The sequence below is a fragment of the Hylobates moloch genome, unplaced genomic scaffold (genome assembly GCF_009828535.3).
Source record: "Hylobates moloch isolate HMO894 unplaced genomic scaffold, HMol_V3 SCAFFOLD_5, whole genome shotgun sequence".
Classification (NCBI taxonomy): domain Eukaryota; kingdom Metazoa; phylum Chordata; class Mammalia; order Primates; family Hylobatidae; genus Hylobates; species Hylobates moloch.
This window is the reverse complement of record NW_026652280.1, coordinates 125,336,236-125,360,047: the sequence shown is the minus strand read 5'-3', so window position 1 is coordinate 125,360,047 and position 23,812 is coordinate 125,336,236. Positions and strand designations below refer to the sequence as shown.

Genomic DNA, 23,812 nt, shown 5'->3' with positions numbered 1-23,812 from the left:
GAAAGTTAATATTGCTTTACAATGGGAGATATTTTTGGCTCACTATATTTGAGGTTTCTCTGTGGCTGTATCCACTTAGGAAACTAAATGGCATAAGCAAATATAGCGTGAAAATCAGACTTAGAGCAAAAAGAAAAAATGTTCTTTGGAAATGACTTTGACCAATGAATATTAGCCTGGTAAAGTCTCATTCTGTTTTCTAGATTTTTTTTGATTACATAATTTGGATTTTTAAAAAAGAAAATTAGACTATGTTATTCACTGGACATGGCTTAAGAAACTGATAAAATATTGTCCTCTAACTTTCCTTTTTGTAGTGCCTGCATTGGCCCAAAATTCAACTCTTATTTCAGTTTTCTACCTCACTGCAATACCTTCTGAACATCTTTACAATGTCAGCATCCAATTTCACAGTGAGTACCTTTTCAATGGACTGTCTCTTAATTGCTTCTAGAATGTTTTCTAGGTGCCAAATGATCTTATTTATTTTGTGTGAATTACTTATAGTCTCAGAGAATGTGTCCTTTTTATGTTCTTGATATTTCTGTTTTCTAATTTTTAGGATCCAGAGTTAAGAATATAATAGAAAAGTATTTTACTCTTGGACCTTAAATGGTCACTGTCTACTCTCTAGATGAGGTATAATGTACATCTTTCTTAAAGCTGGCAGTGCATTTATATGCACATTTTACACAACCATTGCAATTATTTTATAACCCATAATCTAGACTCAAAAATGAAAGTTCATTCTGTAACCATATAAAACATTTTGTTTTTTAGCATATGCACTAAAAACCATAGATTTTTAAATTCTGTTCTTTTCTTTTCTAAGTGCTCTCATCTACAATGAAATCTGATTTAGGTGGTGATTTAGGAGTATGGAAACTATTAAAGTAAAACCAACCAACAACTAAAAATATTTTATAGAGGAAAGGTAAGAATTCCTTAACAATTTCTGATTATAAGCACCTTTAGAATAGTTCAAAATGCTACATATAAAATTAAAGAATGATGGTAGTTTTCCTAAATGATTCAATAGATAGATGTTTTCCTTTAGCTTAGCAGATGGAATTTTCTTCCAGAATTCAGATTGAAAACTATTTTTTTCTTTGAACAGAGTCTTGCTCTGTTGCCCAGGCTGGAATGCAGTAGTAGTATGATCTCAGTTCACTCCAGCCGTGACCTCCTGAGCTCAAGTAATCCTCTTGCCTCAGCCTCCCAAGTAGCTGGGACCACAAGTGTGCAAGACCATGCCCAAATAATTTTAAATTTTTTGTAGAGATCAGGTCTCACCATGTTGCTCATCTCAAACTCCTGGGCTGAAGGGATCCTTTTACCTTGGCCTCCCAAAGTGCTGAGATTATAGGTGTGAACCCCTGCACCCAGCCTAAAACGAAAACATTTTCTTTAACATTCAACCTGAATTCGATCAACCATTTTGAAACCCTAAAAACAAACAACAACAACAACAAAAAAAGAAGTGCCATCAAAGTCTTATTGGGCTGACATAGCTCTAATATTGTTATAAACACGTACTATACACACACTACACATACCGTGGACACTTATACATCTTTTTTCAGATGCCCATATTTTTTTATTTGGTTTTACTATATAATAAAAACACTCAAGACACACAACCCCTCCCCATAATAAAACACCATTTCTCATTTTAAATAATTATACTTTATATTTACAAGTGCTTTGGCACTTAAAAAGTCATGAGTTCTTATGAGCTTTATAAGAAGTAATATGTGAAAAATGCTCCAGAATATTAGTCATTATAGTATATTCTCAAGCTCAGTGCTTCCAAATCTGGCTATCAGATTCCCTCGAAATGTTTACTTTTAAAAATACTCTCCAGGTGATTCTGATGATCAGCTAGAAAGGGGAACAACTTCTTTTAAAATTTAATTTAATTTTAAGTTCCAGGATGCATGTGCAGGACATGCAGATTTGTTACATAGGTAAACGTGTGCCATGGTGGTTTGCTGCATCTATTAACCCATCACCTAGGTATTAAGCCCCACATGCATTAGCTATTTATCCTGATGCTCTCCCTCTCCCCACACCTCCAACACATCCCGGTGTGTGGGGAAAAACTTCTTAAGTCCCACTCCCAAGGAATAAACTGACTGGAGATGTCAGGACACTGTGGGATGTGTATTTGTTCTAAACACGTTCCCTACTGCCTTCCTTCAGTTATAAAGTCTTATTCTTATAAAGACAGCATCATAACATTAATTATCTTTTCTGGTTACCCTTTATCTGTAGGTGATATATTAGATGCTGTTGAGCATTATCTAAATGTAAGGGAAGTATTATTATCAACATCTTAAGGATAGGTTGTTGAGGTTCAGGGAGAATAACTTTCTCAAAGGCACTGCCATTGAGTAAGTTAATTCGGTTAACTTAAGGGTGATTATTAATTCACTAATGAGAATGATCAGGAGTAACTGAAGCATCTTCAAGTCCTGTCATCAAGAGTCACCTTCCAAAATGAAAGATGCACAGGCCCTTTTATTTAAAAAGTCTTTAGAAAATTTCCACACACACACACACACACACACACACACACACACACAGAATCATTTTTAAAAACCTGAGAACTAATGGTTTTAAAACTTTTATTCAGTAGAATAATTTATTTATGCGATTGAACAACAACTTTAAAGGATTTTTCAGACCTTATTTTCTCCAAACCTTAAATATTTTAGTTCATCCTGTGAAGAAACATTTGCTTTTTAAAAAGGCTGAAGGTTTGAGTAACATACTTTGCTTTGATCCCATTTTCTGCCTGGGGAAGAGGATTTCTTATCTATCATTTGATGCATAAAATTTTATTGTTACTCTAGAGTTAGAGGAGGAGAAAAATAACTGAGGACAACTTCAATTTGCAAGAGTACCCAAGGGCTGGGAAGAAGAAGATATAAGATGATTCTAGACTTGAACATTATATTTTATGTTCAAAGTATCCTCAAGATACTATGAATTTGTTTACACACTTAGCTTAACTTTGAAAAGACAACCTTAAATCAAGAAAACAGTTTTAATTTTACTGTGCCTAGTTCAAAGCAATGTCTCAGAGTCAGCTATAATTTGAGCAAAACAGTAATAGTTACAGCAGGTGCAGCTTTTCCTTCAGCCTGACCAGGGTCTCGTTGTCTGCAAGTTACTGAATCACTCTTGTCATAAGACCAGTCATCCCTGTCTCACAATAGAAATTCCAAAAATCAATGCATCACACATTACTTCCTTTGAAAACAGCACTGAAGATCTGTCAGTCAATAGCAACTACAACCGAAACCGTTCACGTCACTTGTTTCTCCCCACCCTCTCCATCTCTCATAGCCTGAAGAGGAGAAGCCTTGGTTAGTGGCTCTTCAGTGAGCTCTGCTTATCTGCCAACTGGCTGTAACAACAGTCAGTAAATACTTACTGAATGTTAATAATGAGCCTGGCATTGTGCCAGCTGTTGGCTTCCATCTCATGTCCTTTGCATTTGTCATTATCTATCACTACAGTGTAAGTACCACAACAGATGGAAACTTCTCTGTCTTGTTATTAGTATATCCTCACAATATTTGTTAAATGAGTGAGACTCAGGATACAAAGGTGGAATAAAAGCAGACGTGGTTCCTGCTCTCATAGGCTGCTTGTAGTTTAGTGACAGAAATGGACGTTAATCAAAGAGTCTTACAAATGAATGAAAATTTACAACTATGATAAATATGGAGATGAGAGACTTAAGAAAGAGATAATTGACCACAAAATGAAGGTCACACTAGGATTCCTGATAAAGGGCAACACGGTGAGATAAACTCTAAAAGAAGAAGTAAAAAAAAAGAGCTAAAAAAAGATGGGTAGGGAGATTGTTTGAGTCCAAGGAGATTGTTTGTGTCTCAAGGCCACATTGCTGAAGGGAACATGCTTATTCAAGTAAAAAAGCCAGTGTGGTGGTATAACAGAGGGAAAGTGAAAGGATGGTCTTCAGATGAGGCTGGGTAGGCAGGTGGGATCCAGACAAAGGCAGCAACCTATAGACAATGTCAAGCATTGGGATCTTTAGCTTGAGATTGACTGGAAGCCCCTAGGTGAGTTTTAATCAGTAATAAAATGAGCAGATTTGCACTTGGTAAAAGATCATTTTGCATTGTAGAGAATGGACAAGTCATGGTTTAAATGGAAAAATTATTACCACAATTCAATCAAGAGATGTGGTCAGCTTGGATTAAGATACAACAAAGGAGATATAATGCAGTGAACAGATTTGGAAGATATTTTGGAAGTCAAATTGACAAGGTATGGTTTTAGAGTCAGTATCAGGAGTGAGAAAGAGATGGGAGTCAGGGATGACTCCTAGATTTCTGGCTTGCTTACCAGAGTGGAAGCTCATGTTGTTCACTGATAATGGTCACACTAGAAGAAAACCAGGTGTGGAGCTGTAGTGTGGGGCTGGATGCAATGAGTTCAGTTTTTCGTTATGCTGTGCCTAAGTGCCTTTGAGATAGCCAAGCAGGGACATTTAGTAGAAAATTGGTATAAGTGGTTATATGAATCTAGAAGTCCCAGGAAAGGTCTCTGCCAGTGAAATATTAACAAGTGTGACTCTTGTATAAATAGATGAAAATTGAAACCATTGGTATGGATATAATTGCCTAAATATAGAAATTGAAAGGAGAGACAGGTTAAGACAGAAATTTGAGAAAGTTTCATCATTTAATGCAATGTAATTATTGAATAACAAAGAATGATTGTGTAAATTAGAGAAAGAAGAAACTGCAGAGACTAGAAGTAAACCAGGAGATGGTTGTGTGATGAAAACCAAGCGAAGTTTCACCCATGTCAAAAGCTGTGGAGAGATGGAAAAAAATCATATATCTGTTTTGCCAACATGTAACTTATGTTCACTATTGTACCCAGAGTAACTAACAAAGTTGGACTAATAGTTGGATTTTAACAAATAATTTTGGAATTAATGAATAAATATTGAACACAAGATATGAAATCTTAGAGGAAGACATAGGCCATCACGGGAAAATGGGAGAAGTCATCACAAAACGTGGGAGTTGGGAGAAAAGTGATGATTTCCACAAACATATCCATCATGTTATTTGTGGTCAGTTATTAGGGTTAGAATTAAAACCCTGACTAGATCACCTTTCCTCTATAGTATGTGGATATGATGGTAAATTTCTGAAACGACAAGCTGGTCAAGAATATGAGTGGAATCCTACATCATTGCGGAAGACTTAACAGAAAAAACAAGGCACACGTGTGCAAGGCTGATCTTTATGGAGCACTTTTTGACTTTGATCCTTAGAGAATTTCATTGCTGCTGCTCTGTAGCCATTTTGAGTTATAGGTTTCAGAATGAAATAAAATGTTGCTGCTTTGGCTAAATATGCATTTATTTTAATTACTCTAGCAAAGACTTAAATTCCACATGGTATACACTGTCTATAATAATGCACAAATGTCACCGGCTTAGCCCAGTGGAACTTAAGTCTCATTCATGCAGCATTTCTGTGCAAGTGTTTGGTGGGTGGTTCTCCCTGGGGTGATTTATGAACTCTATCTGGTGGCTGCACTGTCTTTTGGAGCTGTGGAGGCCTATGCTGAATTCTCTGCTTCCAGCCAGCCAGAGAGTGGAAAGAGAGCATTATGAAATATTTTTGGGGTGCTGGGCTAGAAGTAGCCTCCATCTCTTCTACTCATATTCCATCAGTTAGAACACAGTCATGTGGCTACACTTTATTGCCAGGGAGGCTGGAGAATTTGGCCATGTACCTGAGTGGAAAGGAAAATCGATTCGTTAAACCTGTCTACCTCTCTCCACAGGGCCTTTTCCTCTATGTCCTGCCAGTTTAAGGGACTAATTAAGCCCTGTTACCTTCCTTGTCAGAGAATTATCTTTCTTTGTTTAACATATTTTTTTTAAACTGTTTCTGCCTGTCTTAACTTTTACTTGAATGCCTTCTCTCCTCAAGGAAGAGAAAAACATGACTTAGGGCTGATTTCCCAGGATTGTCTCATGATTATCTTGTAGCCAAGAGGACCCAACCTCTGGCGATCAAGTAGCCAAAACTACTTTTCTCTGGCTTTACCCTTGGGGTTACTTTAAAAAGTGTTTTTATGAGTTCTACTTCAACAACGTTTTGGGGAAAATGCTTGCAGTTTAACAGTTTAGCTTTTGTTAAAAACAGTTGTTTTCCAACTTTAGGAGGCATCTAAATCACCTGGTGAGCTGGCCCCATCCCCAAACCTTCTGATTCTCTAGGTCCAAATGAGAATTTGCATTTCTAATAAATTCCCAAGTGATCCTCATATTGCTGGTTCAGGGATTACACTTTGAAAATCGTTGCTCCAAAATAAACTCTAAAATAAAAAATATATATATATATATTTATTTATTTATTTATTTATTTTTTTGAGACGGAGTCTCGCTCTCTCACCCAGGCTGGAGTGCAGTGGCATTTTTTTTTATTTTTAAAGGGTACATCCTATTTTCCTAAACCTGCAATTTAATTCATGTGGGAAGATAACACAGTAGACAATACATTTTAAGATCAGGAAAACACTTAGGGATAGAAAATTGTAATCTTTGCTTTGAGCCAGCCACTTTTCAGCCAGCAGTATGAAACTAGGCAAACCATTTTACCTTTCAGATTTTCCATTTCTTTATAAACTAATGATAATAACATCTACTTTGCCTGGGACATGAGATTTTTTGTGCCAGGCTAATCAGGAGCAGAACAGCCAGGAGATCTGCTTGTTTCTATGGAAAACGAGATTTATACCCCATCAGAGAACTCCCTGAGGGCTGCCCACCTACAAGGAAAACTATTATGTAGCCTCACAAATGAGGCTGCCTTAGTTTTCTGGAAGGTAGTGTATTCTCTGCCCTTGAACCAAATTTCAAAACACCACCAGCAATCATGCTGAAAGGTCAAATGTTGAATCTTTGTGATTCTCAACAAAGCTCTATGATAGAATCACCTGCTTTGAGAAAAAAAACATCCATGCCCTGGCCTCATACATTCTGAGGTGGGGTCTGGGCATTCACAAATGAGTCTTATGTGGGAGCTGGGTTGAGAACCAACCTGTGGGTGACAGACTGTGGCCCCTTGCAGCATCCTGCCCTGGTGAGTGAAGTGAGTTGTACTGTGACTTCTAGCTTATAGATGATGGGCAAATTCTGTGCACCACAAAGTTTGATTGCATTGGGGATATTAAATTCCCATGCAGTGAGCAGTCTATCACAGGACAAATGAGAGTGTCAGAGCAGGCATTTTAGGGCCTGTGTTATTATGTTGAATGATAAACTGCTTGCAAGTGATTAAACTGCCTCCATAGACCTAGGCCCTCACTTTTTTCTTTTCAGGTGATGCCATCTATCTTTGTATTTCTTGTTTCCTACCAAGAGAAGGCACACACGTGTTGAATTGCCGCAAAGCATCTCAGTGCTTGAGAAGTCTGTTGAAAGAGGTGTTTCATGCTTAATTTTCTTAGTCATGCAGAACTGGATCAAATCTGTGTCATAAGAAATTGGGCAGCTATAAATAATCGTGGGTTTACATATTTGATTTTCAGGTTTTATTTTAACTTTTATCACTAGGAAAAGTCAAGCAGAACCATAATTTTGAGAAGGAAGTGAAACAGGATGGGCATGAGATGCAGATGGTGCTATGATCTGTAGCGCTTTCTCTGTATATTTTACTTGTGTTTCAGTTGTTTCACTGGAACAATGAGCAAAAACACAAGGTCATTTGTTCCATAAAGGATTTCTTGAAAAGCTATTATTATTAACATAGTTGACATTAAAGTCATTTGGCCTGAGTAATAGTTGTCTCAGAACAACTTTCATTTGGTTCATATATCAGCACTAAATGACTTTCGATGATTCTAGAAAGAGATAGTTAGAAAACATAAATTGTAGAGATTCTGATGAATTGACTTCCACAGTTGAATGAACATCTGGGGACCAAGGTCTGTTAGTTTTTCCAAATGTACTGATAGGGAAAGACAATAATTTTGTGATGGAGCTGTTATTTTTAAAATTTTGACTGGAGATGACAAGAAATTCTCATCAGATGCTGTGAACACTGCTCTTGGATACTTCCCTTCTTCTAGATACTTATTTTCTGATTATCTCTTTGCTTTGCTTTTTTTTTTTTTTTTTAGAAAATGGGTTATTTATCTTTTTATTATTGGGGTTTTAAGAATTTGGTTTTTTTTTCTGAGACAGGGGCTTGCTCTGCTGCCCAGGTTCAGTGCAGTAGCATGATCATAGCTCACTGCAGCCTTGAACTCCCGGGCTCAAGCAATCCTCCCACCTCAGCCTCACCAAGCAGCTGGTGCCAAGCACGAACCACCACACCTGGCTAATTTTTGTATTTTTTTTCTAGAGACAGGGTCTTGCTATGTTGTCCAGGTTGGTGTTGAACTCCTGGGCTCAAGAAATCCTCCCACCTTTGGCTTCCAAACTGCTGGGATTACAGATGAGAGCCACTGCACCCAGCCTTTGCTCTGCTTTTTTGGTGGCATAGGTTTGGTTTAGATAATTGCTTCTAGGAAAACTGTGTTAGCAACTCTGCAGTGTTTAGAGGCTCCTAAAGAGGGAGAGGAGGCACAGGATTCTAGTTCTTGTCTTTCCAGCTAGCAGCAAACTGGGGTTTAGAACCAAATAAAATCAGAATTCCCACTGTGTGAGGAGAGGTACTCAGGACAAAACTGGCTTCAGACTATGGACAAGGCAGAGACTGGTCTATGTCAGCTGGGAGGCATATTTCCCAGACATTGGAGAGTGCATGTGTGGAGTTTCCACACTAGGCACAGTGTCTAGGTACCAGGAACAGAGGTTGGCGCTGTTCTGCACCTATACCAGAAACTCAACAGAGAAAGGCTTACTTTTATTCATATTGTTTTACTAACCATCCCCCACCCCATAGGAGGAAGGGGAAAAAATAACTTGTGAATAAAGTGGAAGAAAATTAATATATAAAAAAGATTTGCTTGCCCTTTTTGTTTTTAAGCGTTTGTGAAGAGGCAAACAAGGCTGAATCCCATTCTGTTCTTCAGGAATTATTCCTAAAGTATTTTGTTCTTTGTCTTAGATCAAGTCTGAAGATGTGAGATGTGCTGCTACACATTGTTGTTATCTATTCTGTGGTGGAAATACACATTCCAGAACTGGATGTGGCATGGTGTAATTTTCCTGTCTAATTAGCCCTAGCACTCTTAAGTTAAAGGCTCACACTGCATGTCCGTTGGCATGACATCAGTCCACCATTGACTCTGACTGTCAGCAGGAATCTAAATATTTGGGCCAATGCATTTTATGTAGAGCTTATATTTGTAGTTCAAAGAGAACTTCTTTGTAATGAAAAAAAAAAAAAAGCATTTTTGTTATTGTTTCCTCTTCTTCTTTGGAATTAGCAACTATCCCAATTAACCCTCTCTAACTTCTCCCACTTCCCCAGTAGGCATACCTCTTGAACTGCTTTAGTTACCAACAAAAATGGGAGTGATAGGTCTTTGTAATTAGCTTTTTAGAGATAGAAAAATCACAGCTATTAACCCCAGACTGTGTCTAATGTGGAGTCTCAACCTAATAAATTAGCTAGAAGTATGCTGCCTTTCTCTACATAAAGCAGCCCTGGCTTTATGGCTGCTGGTTACTGATGAACCAAAAAGATTGTTGTGAGGCTATTTCTGTTGTCATACGCTCATCATCTTAGGTTTGGAAGAGTCATTAAAAAATTAAAGTTATCAAAAAATTATTAAAGATCACTGTTTTGTCCCTCCCCTGACCCAGTGCTGGTACTCTCTTTACAACATCTCCCCCAAGTGGTAGCCTTGATCCTGATCGAACTCACCTCATGAGCCTGAGGCAAAAATAGTCTCCAGCTTCCAGCAGACAGTTATAATTTGGAGTTATCCATCAAAATAGTCTATTTAAAACTGTAGAGAGCTATAGCTTAGAAGGAGACATAAATGCATAAATAGATAAATTGATATAAAATGTTGTGAGTGCTTTGATATAGGCACAAATAACTTGTTAAGAAACAACTAACTGCCTGGGAAAGTCTTGGAAAGATACCCTGAGCAGACATTGGAATCTGTCCTGAAGAATAAGTAGAAGTGAGTGTGTGTATGGATGGGGGTGAGGGGGGCTGGGAGTGAGTAAGAATACTTCCACAGAAAGAATAGCAGGTACAAAGATATGAAATCTGGAAAAGGCTGTGTTAAGCCGGGGCAAGAAGTTGAGAATGGCTGGATGGAAGGGCTTATGAAGTGGATTCTCTTTTCAGAAAGAGATGGCTTGAGCCTGGCTATTTGGAGGTTTGCTTGTCCAACGAAGTTTAGATTTTATCTTACAGAAAAAGAGAAGACATCAAGAGGTTTGAAGCATGGGAGTGACTTGATTTGATTTCTAGTTTAGAAAGATAATACTAGTGGCAGTTTTGAATACTTATTTGATGGAGAAGGGAGTGAATCAGGGATACGGGCTGGGTGTAAAGCACTCTGCCCTCCTGGCAGCCCAGGTGGTCTGTTTTTGGTTCAGAAAATAAAGTTACTGTTTATAGAGACAGACTTAACTGGTTGTGGTAGATCATTGCAAAATGTTATGCCTGATGTATGAATATTTGCAAAGTAAAACGGAAAATTGTGGCAATTACTCGGATTATGCAGGCAAACAAAAATTGACTTGAAATACCAATGTAAGGAATTTTAAGATGGAAAAAGCATAGATCAACGAGCAAAAGCTTTCTTTTTTTTTTTTTTTTTTCCATGAAATGATCAACTGTAATTTGGCTGGACATAGTCTTAAGCATATACTCGTATAATTTCATGTTTTCAATAGTATGTTTTTCTGTGACATCCTTATGGATCAGAAAGTCACAATGGCATAGGATAAAATGGAATCACATTAAAAGATTATATTCTAGGCTGGGCGTGGTGGCTCACACCTGTAATCCCAGCAATTTGGGAGGTCGAGGTTGGTGGATCACTTGAGGTCAGGAGTTTGAGACCAGTCTGGCCAACATAGTGAAACCCCATCTCTACTAAAAATACAAAAATATTAGCTGGGTGTGGTGGCAACAGCCTGTAATCCCAGCTACTCAGGAGGCTGAGGCAGGAGAATTGCTTGAACCCTAGAGGTGGAGGTTGCAGTGAGCAGAGATCCCACCGCTGCATTCCAGCCTGGGTGGCAGAGCAAGACCCTGTCTGAAAAAAAAAGAAAAAGTATTCTTAAAAAAGAAGGCAAAATAAGGTTAGTAGAGGAACAAGTGTACATTTGCATATACTTAAAAACTTGTGTATTTTTTAGCTGGCTTGTCAGGATTACAACTCTCAAGCCAGCATAGGTGATGCGCTTTTGATCTTTCAGGAAATGCAGTTGTGCTCAGAAGGAGAGGAGTTTGAGCCGTCTGATTGTTCCCCACATTTGATTTTGCCTTATAGACTTTGCATCGTCTGCCCTTTTTGGCTTGCTGGCTATTCAGTTCCCATTTTCTGCATGTCACAAACAAATGCTCCCAGGATAAAGTCAGAAACAGAACTTTAGTCTATTTCAAAAAAAGATGAGGGAGGAATATACCTGGATGAAAGCCATGAAACAAATCCCCAAATATCCTTGCTAATTTAACATGAAAATAAGCTTTTAATAGTTTATCTTTATTCATGTTACATGTTTATTTAGTAGCATCTCAGTATTGAGAAAAGTAGATTTTGTAGCCAACTGACAGAAGAGTTTGGTCTGGATACTGGTTGTCTTCCCTGCAGGGATGGATGGCTCTTGCACTTGGAATGTCCCAGGGGCTTCCCAGTATAGAAATGTGTGCTGGTCAGAATTGATCTCTGGCATGATTGTCAATGGCATCCATGAATTGGCCCACACCAGCACATTTTCCTGCGACCCATCAGCTTCTGGTCTGTAGCTGCTTTCTGTCATTTTGTATTTGCTGCATAATCCATCAAGCTAATAAAGCAGCTGTTTATTATGCGTGACCTGCTCTGTAGTGTGACTGATGGATAACTGCAGCATTTTAAGTCTTGTGTTAGATTCTCAACCTGCTGCCAGCTCTCCATTATATTCCATAAAAATGCTTCTTGTTATGGACTATCAGAAGCAAAAGTAAGTTATTTTAGGGTCAGAGCCAATTTGAACCCTCTAAAGTACGGCCAGATTAGAAGGCGGGGGAAGATGAGAAGCTGTCTGGAAGAAGCTGCAATTAAGGGCATCAAACATATGCACAAAGCATACCTTTTTCATAGTCCTGCATATACAGACACAGAGTATCTGATGTGGAGCATGTGATTCAATATGAGCTGGCATAGTCATGTCTGTGAGGTTGGAAGGCTGGTTAAAAGAAAGGCAAGGACAGGCAACTCTGTTTATTATTTATTGTTCACTCTGGTCCAGTGCTTTGCTGGGTTCTACTGCACATAATATGTCATTGATTTTCTAATAATCCCAAGGAGTTTTTTTTTTTTCTCCCGTTTTATTGGTAACGTCTGAGGAAACAAGCTCTGAGAAATTGTGTCACTTTCTTGGTTTCTCACAGATAGTGCAGGGTGTGCTGGGGTGAAAGCCCAGGTCGGTTTGATGACAAGCCTGGGTTGTTTCCACCACCCTCTCCATGCAGTCAGCTGAATGACTTCTCAGGGTGAAAGCTCCTTCAGCCAGTCCTGGACACTCACACAGAGGACTTGACTGGCCTCCAGTAATTTGCTTCTTAAGGTTTCAGGGATTCAATAGCTAGAGAGTCATCCTAACAACACAAAAGCAGATTTCCTTGTAGTTTATTTTCATAAATATATTATGTACACTGTTTATATTAGCAAATAATGTGATAATTTTAAAAACATCTTTATACAAACCTAGCCCGCTCTTTCTTTCTCTTTCTTTCTTTCTCTCTCTCTCGTTCGTTCTTTCTGTCTCTTTCTCTTTCTTTCTTTCTCTTTCTTTCTTTTTCTCTCTTTCTCCCTTTCTTCTTTTCTTTCTTTCTTTTTTTTTTTTGAGTTGGAGTCTCGCACTGTCTCCTGGGCTGGAGTGCAATGGTGCGATCCCGGCTCACTGCAACCTTCGCCTCCCGGGTTCAAGTGATTCTCCTGCCTCAGCCTCCTGAGTAGCTGCGATTACAGGCACCCGCCACCATACCCAGCTAATTTTTGTATTTTTAGTAGAGACGGGGTTTCACTATGTTAGCCAGGCTGGTCTCAAACTCCTGACCTTGTGATCCACCCGCCTTGGTCTCCCAAAGTGCTAGGATTACAGGCATGAGCCACCACGCCCGGCCTCTTTCCTTTTTTCTTTTTCACGTGTGCTGGTTTATTATAAAGGATATTGCGAAGGATACAGATGAAGGTGCGACTTGTAGGGCGAGGTATGGGGGAAGGGGCAGGGAGCTTTCATGTCCTCCCTGGATGTGCCACCCTTCAGGGATCTCCGCACGTTCAGCTACTTGGTAGCTCGCTGACCCTACCCTCTTGGGTTTTTATGGAAGCTCCATGATGTCAGCATTCCTCCGCCTAGGGTACAGGGTGGGACTCTCTCCTGGGAGGGTCTTAACACCCACAATCAGAAATATGGGGGAACATTAGAGTCCTGCCTTGGAGCAGGTGAAAGGAGGGCAGAAGAAAGATTCTATTTCCTGAGGCCTGCGCCTGAGGCCTAACACACCCAACATTGTGACAAGGGCTCTGGGAGTTATGAACCAGGAACCATGGACGAAAACCATTATATATCATAACACCACAGGCCAGCCCCTAGTTTTCAACCATGGATCCTTTACATCAAAAATATATATACACAAAATCATTAATAATTAGTCCAGTTCATCAGATTGTATGAGTATCTCCCAGGATGAGATCAACCAGGTTTGCAGGTTTCCTGTCAGTCTTGTCGGGTCCCAAAAGCAGGAGTGGCCTCGGTAAATATTCAACCTCACCGTTTCAGGCATCTGGGATGACTGACCTAAGAGACAATATCATCTCTTGCTCAGAGACTTTTTGAGTTGTTAACTGTAAACCAAAAAGTACCTGAGACAGGTCTCAATCAATTTAGAAGTTTATTTTGCCAAGATTAAGGACACATACCCAGGAGACAAGTCTGTGCCTTTCTCCAAAGATGATTTTGAGGGCTTCAGTATTTAAAGGGGAAAGCGTGGCTATTGGGGAAAGAGAAAGAAATTTTTGAAAGATATGAGTAGACATAAGTGGAAGTTGAACAGTGAGAACAAATGGACACAGGGAGGGGAACAACACCGAGGGTGGGGGGCAGGGGGATGGAGAGCATTAGAACAAATACCCAATGCATGCGAGGCTTAAAACCTAGATAATGGGTTGATAGGTACAGCAGACCACCATGGCACATGTATACCTATGTAACAAACCTGCACATTCTGCACATGTATCCTGGAACTTAAAGTGAAAAAATTAAAAAAAAAAAAAGAGATGTGAGTAGATGAGAGGCAAATGGTTGCATTCTTTTGAGTCTTTGATTAGCTGTTCACATATGAGAGGCGAGTAGAATAGTTGCTTATGCATTCATCTAGCTCAGTGAATCTGAATTTTTATATAAGATACAATAAGCATAGGGCAGAAGAATCAATCAGATATGCACTTGCCTCAGGTGAGCAGAGGGATGACTTTGAATTATGTTCTTTGTCCTGTACCTGTAAGGATAAGCTATCAAGTTACATCGTTAGGGTGAAATTCAACAGAACTGTTTTAGGGTAAAGATCTTGAGACCCACAAAGAGTTTTCTAGTGGGCAAATTGTTAGGGAGCTATGTTTTTTTGGTTTTTTTGTTTTGTTTTGTTTTGTTTTTATCTTTGTAGCTGTCTTATTTAGGAATAAAATGGAAGGCAGGTTTGCCTGATACAGTGTCTGGATTGACTTTTCCCTTTGGCTTAGTGATTTTAAGGTCCTGATTTATTTTCCTTTCACAAAACATAACATTGAATTTTTTTCAATTAATAACCTATATATTCATTTTCCTACTCTCAGCTACTGTTTCCCCTTCTGTCCATTAAGACCCAAACCTTTTCACCTTTGGGAAAAACATTAGAAATGCCACTGTGCTGGTCTAGATTGCAGGTAGCAATACAAGTCTAGCAAGTAGTTCCTCCTCAGTCTATCCCCATTCTGATGGGGTCAGTTTACATAACTGCAGAACTAGTGAGCTATTTTTACCACCAGGCAATACGGATTCATTCACTGTTAGCCCCAATTTTGCTACATGGGGTGAAGGCACAACCCACTCCCATCATGGCCTTAAGGAATTTGACATAAGATTTAAAATCATAGTTACAGTTTTTTTGTTTAGAAATCATCTCTGCTGTTTCAGCATGTATATTGTAGCCCTAGTCTTCGGACTAGTGTATCAGGTAGAGGAGCAAAAATAAATAATAGCCTGTAATCCTAGCACTTTGGGAGGCTGAGGTGGGCGGATCACGAGGTCAGGGGTTCGAGACCATCCTGGCCAACATAGTGAAACCCTGTCTCTACTAAAAATACAAAAAAATTAGCAGGGCGTGGTGGCGGGCGCCTGTAGTCCCAGCTACTTGGGAGGCTGAGGCAGGAGAATGGCGTGAACCCGGGAGGCGGAGCTTGCAGTGAGCTGAGATGGTGCCACTGCACTCCAGCCTGGGGGACAGAGCCAGACTCTGTCTCAAAAAAAAAAAGTTATTATTATTAATATTATTATTTTATAGAGATGAGGTCTCACTATATTACCCAGGCTGGTCTTAAACTCTGGTGCTCAAGTGCTCCTCCTGCCTCAGCTCTCCAAAGTGCTGAGATTACAGGCGTGAACCATCCATGCCCAGCCTAAATTTTTTTTGAGGTGATCTGGGGAAGAAAGAAAAAATTATAGTAATTATACTAGTGTGATTCTCTCTCAGCAAGAATTGCATAGTCATACCAGCATCTTCTCCACCCCTTCTTCTCCAGTCAACCAGAAAAAATCTAGCAGAGACAGTCTAGTCCCAGTCATGTTGAATGTGAGCACACATTCCTGAAGGCATGTAAGCTTGCCCTTCATGCTTTTATCTTCCCCCTGTTTTAGAAAACCAATGTTTCAGTTGTCCAATCTACTTCTCTATCAAACTATTATTCTAAGGAAGGTCTCTCTCTGCCTATTGTGGGACATTATGGGATGTACAGTGTGTTCCTTGGTCTGAAGAAATAGTGGTTGACCATCCACATCCAGGTGACATCTTCTGTTTTTTTGTTTTGTTTTCGTGGCACTCGGAGCATTTTCATTTCCATTGGATAAGGAAAGCCCACTCTGGAATCAGTGTCTATTCCTGTCAAGACACATTTGTAGCTCCCCAGGGCTACCAGCATCAGTTTTACTTGCCAGCTATGTTCTGGGTCTTCCCACCAGAGAATTTTCCCCATAGCCATCAGCAGTCCCTGTCTCCCTTGATGAGAAACAGAACAGTTCTTCTGTCACAGTAGGTAGTCAGACATGAGCAGAGCAGAAGAGCCCTCCCCACCCACACACACACAAGAAATGCCAAGCGACCATCAGGGGATGGTCAGGCAGTTGTTAAACTGTCTCTCTAAAATAAGAATTGGTCACAGCCAGTGCCAGGGAAAGGCAATCTCCCAATAGAAAACACCTGAAGCTGGTGATCAGCAGCTTCTTGATAAGCTCTCAGGAGTTGGGCAAGCAGGCCCAAGTGTGCTCACTAAGAGGTAAAATAATGGAGTTTAACTGGTAAATGACCTTCCTCTAGGAACAGTCAACCAGTAAGGGAAAAGTGCCTGAAATGAGCATGTGCACAACTTAAGTAAACACATTGCACATGTAGGTCTGTCCCAAGTGCTGGCAGGCCTCTGTGCATGTGGACAACCACCCCAAGGAAAAAATCAAGGGAGGGGAAGTGGAAACCCCAGAACCACGCCAATGCCTAAAACCCCACATCAAGAGCCGAACAGGGCACTTTGATCTCTCATGTTGCCCACTTGGCCCTTTTCCAAGTGTACTTTACTTTCTTTTCTTTTTTACAGAGTCTCATACTGTCACCCAGGCTGGAGTGCAACGGCATGATCTAGGCTTACTGCAACCTCCGCCTTCCAGGTCCAAACGATTCTCCTGCCTCAGCCTCCCGAGTAGCTGGGATTGCAGGTGCCCACCACTGCACCCAGCTAATTTTTGTATTTTTAGTAGAGATGGGGTTTTGCCATGTTGGCCAGGCTGGTTTTGAACTCCTGACCCCAGGTGATCCGCCTGCCTCAGCCTTCCAAAGTGCTGGGATTACAGGTGTGAGCCACCGCGCCTGGACACTTTACTTTCTTTCGATCTTGCTGTCAAACTGTTTAAAAAAAAATTAAGTTCAATAGTTTTTGGTGAACAGGTGGTGTTTGGTTACATGGATAAGTTTTTTAGGTGTGATTGCTGAGATTTTGGTGCACCCATTACCTAAGCAGTGTACCCTGCACTCAATGTGTAGTTTTTTATTTCTCACCCCCTCCCATCCTTCCCTTGCCCCCTGCCAAGTTCCTAAAGTCTACTGTGTCATTCTTATGCCTTTGCATCCTCATAGCTTACCTCCCACTTATAATGAGAAATACAATGTTTGGTTTTCCATTCCTGAGTTATTTCACTTGGAATAATGGTCTCCAGCTCCATCCAAGTTGCTGCAAATGCCATTATTTTGTTCATTTTTATGGCTGAGTAGTATTCCATGGCATATATATATACATATATACCACATTTTATTCTTTCTTTTCTTTTATTTTTTTTGACAGGGTCTCACTCTGTCGCCCAGGCAGGAGTGCAGTGGCGTGATTTTGGCTCACTGCAGCCTCCACCTCCAGGGTTCAAGCTATTCCCATGCCTCAGCTTCCTGAGTAGCTGACATTACAAGAATGTGATATACCATATTTTCTTTATTTGTTGATTGATGGGCATTTGGGATGGTTCCATATTTTTGTGTTTGAGAACTGTGCTGCTTCAAACATGCTTGTGCATGTGTCTTTTTCATATAATGACCTCTTTTTCCCTTTGGGTAGATACCTAGTGGTGGAATTGCTGGATCAAATACCTTTAGTTCTTTAAGGAATCTCCATAGTGTTCTCCATAGTGATTATAGCAGTTTACATTCCCACCAACAGTGTAAACGTATCCCCTTTTCACCACATCCATGCCAACATCTGTTATTTTTTGATTTTTTTGATTATGGCCATTCTTGCAGGAGTAAGGCAGTATCCCATTGTGGTTTTGATCTGCATTTCCCTGATCATTAGTGATGTTGAGCATTTTTTCATATGTTTGTTGGCCATTTGTATATCTTATTTGGAGAATTATCTATTCATGTCCTTAGACTACTTTTTAATGGAATTATTTGTTTTTTTTTTTCTTGCTGATTGGTTTGAGTTCCTTTGTAGATTCTGGATATTAGTCCTTTGTCAGATGCATAGTTTGCAAGGATTTTCTCTCACTCTGTGGGATGTCTGTTTACTCTGCTCATTATTTCTTTCTGCTTCTTCTCTAAAACTTTTTAATAAACTCTTACTCCTGCTCTAAAACTTGCCTCCACTTCTCACTCTGCCTTATACCCCTCAGCTGAATTCTTTCCTCTGAGGAGGCAAGAATCAATTTGCTGCTGCTAACACTTCCTGGCATGTTGTGCCTGAGAGGATGCAAAAGGAGCACGTCTAGATTCAGCCCATCTCTGCCCTTCTATAATATCCCCTCATTTTGTGGACCCAGGTGGCCACTTTCAGGGAGCACACAGAGAATTCTGTTTGTTGATTCTAGTCACTATCTAAACCGGGAAAGGATTTCTTCTGATGGGTACTGACTTACTATAATACACCCCTCAAATTCCCATTGGGCCATGCTCCATTATGGGCATCCCTGTAATAGACCAAGTTTTGCACTCTTGTGTGAGTGTATGACCAGGCTATTGGTCACGCCCATGAGACAGTAAAAACCCAAATATAGAGGGTTCTGCCATTTTTCAATGTTTCCATCACTGTTAGAAAAACGGCATGCAATTCAGCCCATCGAGCACATCTATTTTTACCTTATTTGATCAAAATAGCAGCATTCCAAACAGAATGGTGTTCATTTACCTTGGAATTGCTATCCATGAACCAAGCAGCTCTTGGTTGATGAGTAGAGAGCTGTTTATCCAGCACTGAGTTTATCAGGCACTAGCAGTTTCTTACACAGTTCCAGAGTCAGTCCTAGGGAAAAAGAAACTTCCTGCTCAAGAGTAGCTCCTGTTTGCATTCCCCATGTAGCATGATCTTCTATAAATCATTTCCATTTTATTATGGAACTCTTCTGGGCACTGCCATTCACATTAGAATGTTTCTCTGACATCATCTGGGACAGCATGGGTATTTTAGGTGGCATAGAGGTAGCTTTAGCTAATGTTTCATAGAAGGCAGTAAATGCCCCTCAAGAGGAAATCCTCTAGTCCAAATCCCAGTAGTTGTGGCTGCGAGGTGTTCAGAGGTTTTGCCATAAGCCCCAGGAAATACTTGAGGATTATGAAATTATGTATTTGTCCCTATCAGCACTCTAGCTTCTACTGTGCACTGTGTTGGCTTGGGTAATCTGGTTCTCATTTAGCATATCCAATTAGTATTGCTGGAAGGGTGAATTTACGTGCCTTCTGTTTTATAGTACCAGGTAAGGGAAACATTCCCCAATCAGATACAATGTTCATTCCCATGATAAAATCAGATAAAAGAGATGCAACCACTTCACATGAAGATGCTCAAATATACCAACTTTCACAATTCTATCAAGCAATGGATTTTATATTCTAGCTTCAGAAACTTCTCTTCCCCATCCCCAGATCATTTTACCCTTTGTTGTGCAAAAGGCTTTCAGTCCCCAGCTGTATTCACTCATTCTCATACTACTATAAAGAAATACCCAAGACTGGGTAATTTATAAAGAAAGGAGGTTTAATTGACTCACAGTTTCACACGGCCACACAGGAAATTTTCAATCATGGCGGAAGGCGAAGGAGAAGCAGGCACCTTCTTCATAAGACGGCAGGAGAAAGAGAGCTCGTGAAGGAGGAACTGTCAAACACTTAAAAAACCATCAGATCTCATGAGAATTCACTCACTATCATGAGAACAGCATGGGGAAAACTGCCCCCATGATCCAATCACCTCTCTCTCTCAACAACGGGGATTACAGGTCCCTCCCTCAATGTGATGAGATTTGGGTGGCGACACAGAGCCAAACCATATCACCATATCAACAGCCAAGAGTTGAGCCAAAGGACCCTGGGCCTTTTCAGGTCAGATTTTTTCACTGCAATTTTTTCATTGCAATCTGTGCATTCCAGCTTTTAAAACTTTTCTAAACTGAGAGAAACAGCAAACTCATTTGGGGCCCTTTAATGTTGAGGGGCCAGAAACACCTCCCTTGGTCTACTCAACCTTCTATAGTGTTGTATTAAGACCTTTGTTCTAAAACCAACAATTTTCATTTTATTCATTTCATTTCTTAGTCATCTAAAGATTTCCACTCTGCTGGGACAAGTCCCATGACTCCCCCTTTCTTTTTCTTCTTAGTTTCACCCCATCAATGTTTTCTATTTTTTTTTTTTTTTTTTTTGAGATGGAGTCTTGCTCTGTCACCCAGGCTGGAGTGCAATGGTGCAATCTCGGCTCACTGTAACCTCTGCATCCTAGGTTCAAGTGATTCTCCTGCCTCAGCCTCCTGAGGTAGCTGGGACTACAGGCGTGTGCCACCACACCCAGTTAATTTTTGTATTTTTAGTAGAGATGGGGTTTTACCATGTTGGTCAGGCTTGTCTCGAACTCCTGACCTCATGATCCACCCACCTCTGCCTCCCAAAATGCTGGGATTACAGGTGTGAGCCACCACGCCCGGCCTCATCTTATTTTTTAAAACCATTTAAACATGTTTACCTTCCTGCGATGAGGCCTTTGACTCTCTCTTTTGCCTTTTTCTATTCTTTTGTTAATTAACCTAATGTTTTTCTTAGCATCTGTAAGACCCATGAGGGGAAGCTGAGGCAGCAAATGTGATAAGGCTTCCAGAACTGTTCCAGTATGAAAGTGTAAAGTCACATGGCACCCCATGTAGAAGAGGCCCCCTTAACCACAGCATTTACCATGACCTCGGTAATGGGCATATTTAGTGGGTGAATCTCCCTGTCATCATAAAGCCAGTCTCATGTGGCTTGCACATGAAGGATATCAGTTGCTTCATCTTGGGTGCTCCACTTGGCATTTACAGGTGGAGTTGGACAGTTCCCCTTTTCAGGGTAAACAGACTTCACAGTGGCTTGTATCCAGTCCATCAGGCTGACTGTTCCCTCAGGAATAACCTCCTGTATGTCTGGATCACAGATACCCACCTGCGATTGTTCAATAGTGAGCTGTGGGTCCTGCATCAACCCAAATATGCTCTTCCAGTCTGCAGCACTTAAAACCAAAGATACTTCCTCAAAATTAATTGCTCTCATAATCCACTTTAGTAAAGGTTCCTCAGGAAGACAATGATGCTGATCTACATAATGGAACAATTCCCTCACACTGTAACCTCTCTTTTCAGTAGTTACTTGATCTTGCCCTTTCTTCACATTTACTACTTTCTTGGGAACTATAGTTCTCAGAGGTGCTTTCTGTTGTCCCTGAGTAATTCTGCTCTTGAGGGGCAGCTTTGAGGCTCAGGCTGACTGAAATCTCACCTTGGTGTACCATTAAGACCTGACCCAGTAGTCTCTTTTAATTTCATTTTAGCTCTCACAGATAATAATAACCAAGGGATTATTTTGATTTTTTTCTTATTAGTTTGCATTTCTTTATGCATCCAATGAACCAACTCCTGGGGAATTGAGTCCATCTCTAAATTCCACTGGTAACTTTTACTTTTAGTAACTGATCTTAAGACAGCTGTGGCTTCATACCATAGGTGACCAGGTTGCCACCCAGGAATCAAAAATTCCTCACCGGATGTGGAGAAATAGGAATGCTTTTACACTGTCGATGGGAGTGTAAATTAGTTCAACCATTGTGGAAGACAGTGTGATGATTCCTCAAGGATCTAGAACTAGAAATACCATTTGACCCAGCGATCCCATTACTGGGTATATACCCAAAGGATTATAAATCATGCTACTATACAGACACACGCACACGTATGTTTATTGCGGCACTATTCACAATAGCAAAGACTTGGAACCAACCCAAATGTCCATCAATGATAGAATGGATTAAGAAAATGTGGCATATATACACCATGGAATACTATGCAGCCATGAAAAGGATGAGTTCATGTCCTTTGTAGGGACATGGATGAAGCTGGAAACCATCATTCTCAGCAAACTATCACAAGGACAGAAAACCAAATGCCGCATTTTCTGACTCATAGGTGGGAATTGAACAATAAAACTTGGACAGTGCAGGGAACATCACACACCAGGGCCTGTTGTGGGGTGGGGAGTAGGGGAGGGATAGCATTAGGAGAAATACCTAATGTAAATGCGAGTTGATGGGTGCAGCAAACCAACATGGCACATGTGTACCTATATATCAAACCTGCACTTTGTGCACATGTATCCTGGAACTTAAAGTATATTAAAAAAAAAAATTCCTCACCTTCCACCCTTTTGTCCTTTCTTTTCTCAAACCACATGTTTCCATGAACAAGGGCCTTTCCAGCAAATCCCACTTCACTGACACCAATTGTTTAGGGAAAAACTATCTCCAACCATGTTTTTCTCTACTTTTGTAACTGCCCAATGAGTTCTCCTTACTTGCTGCCTAGACAGAGCTGATTTATCAAGACAGGGGAATTGCAACAGAGAAAGAGTTTAATTCATGCAGCCCTGGCTGTACGGGAGACCAAAGTTTTATTATTTCTGAAATCAGCCTCCCAGAGACTTGGGGATAATTTGGTGGGTAGGAGATCAGTGAGTTGAAGTGCTGATTGGTTGGGTCAGAGATGAAATCATAAGGAGTTGAAGCTGTCATCTTGTGCTGAGTCAGTTCCTGGGTGGGGGTCACAAGGCCAGATGAGACAATTTATTGATCTGGGTGTTGTCAGCTGATCCATTGAGTGCAGTGTCGGCAAAATATCTCAAGCACTGGTGATGCTAGGTTTTACAATAGTGATGTTATCCCCAGGAATAATTCGGGGAGGTTGAGAATTTTACAGCTTCCAGCTGCATGATCCCTAACCATAAGTTCTAATTGTGTGGCTAATTTGTAAGTCCCATAAAGGCAGTCTAGTTCCCAGGCAGGAAGGGGGTTTGTTTTGGGAAATGATTGTTATTATCTTTGTTTCAAAATTAAACTATAAACTAATTCCCTCCCGAAGTTAGTTTGGCCTACGCCCGGGGATGAACAAGGACAGCTTGGAGGTTAGAAGCAAGATGGAGTCGGTTAGGTCAGATCTCTTTCACCGTGATAATTCACTGAGTTATAATTTTTGCAAAGGTGGTTTCACTCTCATGCCACAACAATCATCAACACAGAAGAAGACTTCTGTGACTAAATGTGTGGGGGTATTTCCCCCACACGCCAAGCAGTGAATACCAGCTGATACCAGTATTCTAATTCAGTTCTGATACTATCTTTCAGTTCTGTCGCTATCTACGCTGAGGTTGAGGGCTCCCCAAGACAGCATGCCCCCAACACACACACTAGTCACAAATCTGGGCTTCTGGAATTTCTGACCAACTGTCTTCAGATTGGGGTTCTAACAACTCCCCTTTTTGATTCAATTAATTTGTTGAAGCAGCTCACAGAACTCAGGGAGACACTTATGTTACTTGGTTTATTATAAAGG

At 40.4% G+C, this 23,812-nt stretch overlaps 1 long non-coding RNA gene across 1 annotated transcript; it reads right to left on the bottom strand.

Moving 5' to 3' along the window:
• Positions 1 to 12,391: 12,391 nt before the first annotated feature.
• Positions 12,392 to 20,114, bottom strand: LOC116468368 (uncharacterized). Its single transcript, XR_004248034.2, has 3 exons — positions 19,958 to 20,114; positions 19,099 to 19,212; positions 12,392 to 12,779 (listed from the first exon to the last, which is right to left on the bottom strand). It is a non-coding gene; the product is annotated as an uncharacterized LOC116468368 (long non-coding RNA).
• Positions 20,115 to 23,812: the final 3,698 nt, after the last annotated feature.